We start from the raw sequence: 2,799 nt of genomic DNA on the forward strand, positions 1-2,799 counted from the left end.
GGGCAATTATTGCTAGAATATTGCAAAACCACAGTGAGACTTAAGTTTGGCCATTTCTGCTCAGGAAGTCCCTTCACACTGAAGTGTCATGATTTTTCTTTTCAGCTCCAAAAGGTTGCTATGACTACTGTTCCTCCTTTTTGATTTTCCTTTTGTTCCCTCCTGCCAGAACTTCCAGAGCCTCCTCAGATGCCATCATTTCATATCCATTTCAGGAGCTTCAAAGATGCCTGTCTCCTGTTTTCTCCCATTTCACTCATTTTAGAAATCTCTTCTTTTACCTTGTTGCACTCGTCAGCAGGGGATTGGTCCTTGAATTCGTCCATGTTGGTTTCTGTGTTATGAATTATTCTTTCCACTATGCTAATGTGTGAACTCATTCCTTCTCTGGTCAGACTTCCTCAGGCTATTTCTCCTCATTTTTAACCATATTTTCACTCAACCACCAGAAGGTTGGATCAAGATCTGTTGCTCATGCCCTGTGCCCTTACTTTTGGCTGAAACATGTACAATCCCATTGACCTCGATGTCCAATGTAACTTCAATCTGAGAGACTCCATGAGGCACTGGGAGCCTTCCAAGCAAAGTGAACTGTCCGAGAAGTTTGTTATCACCAGCACCCCTGGCACACTTCAATCTCTACCTGAATCTGTCCGTCAGCAGCTATAGAAAATACCTGGCTCTTTCTGGTTGGAATAGTGGTGTTCCTGTTAATAAGTTTAATAAAGACACGTTCTGAGTCTCGATACTCAGAGACAGGGACGTGACCTCCAGGAACAGCGCATCTGTGACATCACCAGCCAATACACTGTCCTCAATAGCAGCGCCAGTGGCCACAGCTTCGTGGGGATGAACAACTTTACTTGGGACTTGGCCCCAAAGATCCTTCACAGTCTGTTGAACCTTGGGCATCCTACTCATGCCACCAAGAATCACTTCTCCAGTGTCACTCTTCCTGATTCTGCATCTTGCGTAGCTTTGGGCATGGTATGATAGCCCTCCCGGTTAGGTCAGTGACAGTCCCCCTCAAATTGAGCGTGAGTCAGCTTTATATTCAAGTTCTGGATCCAGAAATATCCATTGTAAGATAGGGAAAGTTGATGTTATCCTGCACAGGTGAGGAAAGTTCACACTTGGCCTTCTCAGCAGCTTCCCATACCCTCTGAAGTGCCATGTTGTCTTCAGTCAAATAACCCCCTGACTCTCTCTTGAATTCCTTTACAGTGTGTTGCAGCAAGACCTGGCCAAAGTCTTCTCTGTCTAAGAAAGGGTCTCCATTGGTGGGTAATTACCTTAAACACCGCTCTCTGAATTTCCAGGATAAAAATATCCAAGGTTCCACCACCTAAATCATATACAGTAATGATTTTATCTTCTGACTTGTCTAGACTATTAGCTGGAGCAGCAGCTGTGGGTTCATTAATCATCCAAAATACATTTAATCTAGCTATCTGGCCAGCATCCTTACTGAGCTGTCTCTGAGAGCCATTGAAGTAAGCTGGGACTAGGATCATAACATTTTTTTACTCCATACTCTGAGTAATTTTCTACAGTCTCCTTCTTTTCCATCAACACCAATGCTCCCATCTGACTTGGAGAATAGAGTTTTCCATGAGCTTCAACCCAGGAATCAGGATGGGAAGCATGGACATTTTTGAAAGGCACATTTTTAATGTCTTTCTGTTTATCAGAACATTTTAATGTCTTTTGGTTTATCAGAGCCACCATATCAGCAACCAAGGCGCCATCAGCAACCAAGGAGCCACCATATCAGCAACCAAATAGAATGTGTTGTTTGCATTGGAAACCACTCGCCGCTTGGCTGCCATGCCAACAAGTCGCTCGGCATCTGCTGTAAGGCCACAACTGGAGGTGTGGTTCTGACACCGTCAGCGTTCTTCAGCACCTTTGCTGGTTGACCGTCTCTAACAGCAGCACAGGAGTAGGTAGTACCCAAATCAATACCAACAGCTGCTCCCTTGAGTGCTTCCAACACATAGTCCTGCTTTGAAACACTTCTAAAAGCTTTGTGACTACGTTCTTTGTAGTTATCCTCCTGGGGGGTGGGGGGACTGAGGAGATGTGGGAGGTTGTGCGGCTGCCTAGACAGGCAGCAGCAGCATGGCGGCCAGCCTGGGGGAGAACGGGCCAGGGAACAGGCACGTAGTCTGTGGTAGCCACTCCTTTGGGATCCTCCAGGCACTAGGTTGAAATCTTCACAGGTCTTTCTCTGGTAGCATCACCGACTGGGTTCAAACATTCAGTCTTTTAGACAGCAGCCAAGTGCATAACAGTTGTTTCACCAAAGCTGCTTTTTAAAGACAGAGGAGACCAATTATCTTTGGTTCTACATCTGTCGTAGGAATATAAGCAACAGGGGCGGCCTCCTTTATCTTGTTCGGATATTCAAATAGTCAGGGAATATTGATTGAGGCGTATCTATGTGGAGGCACAACGGTAGGCAGAGAGCTATTAAGTGTGGAACAAAACAGCCAGAGCCCTAGTGTTTGTGGCTTTTCGTCTACAGACCAAATATTCATACAAATACATTTTGCATGTTGATTTATTCCCTTTCTCTTCAGATTGATCCCCAGGCATGGGGGTCTGGTCCATTTTATCTCGGCACCCAATGCCCAGCCCAGTGCTTGGAATAGTGGGTGCTGAGAAGTTTTTGGAATGACTTACTTAAAAAAATTATTTTATTTTTAAAAACATTTTATTAGGGGCTCATACAACTGTTATCGCAATCCATACACACATCAATTGTGTAAAGTGCATTTGTACATCATTCTCAAAACA

The 2,799-nt window shown here is 44.7% G+C and overlaps 1 pseudogene; it reads right to left on the reverse strand.

Annotated features, from left to right (window-relative positions):
• Positions 1 to 200: 200 nt before the first annotated feature.
• Positions 201 to 2,799, reverse strand: part of LOC101649681 — a 4,224-nt pseudogene continuing 1,625 nt past the window's right edge.

Source organism: Echinops telfairi, unplaced genomic scaffold (assembly GCF_000313985.2).
Source record: "Echinops telfairi isolate 266 unplaced genomic scaffold, ASM31398v2 ScPeMD7_7424;HRSCAF=8462, whole genome shotgun sequence".
Classification (NCBI taxonomy): domain Eukaryota; kingdom Metazoa; phylum Chordata; class Mammalia; order Afrosoricida; family Tenrecidae; genus Echinops; species Echinops telfairi.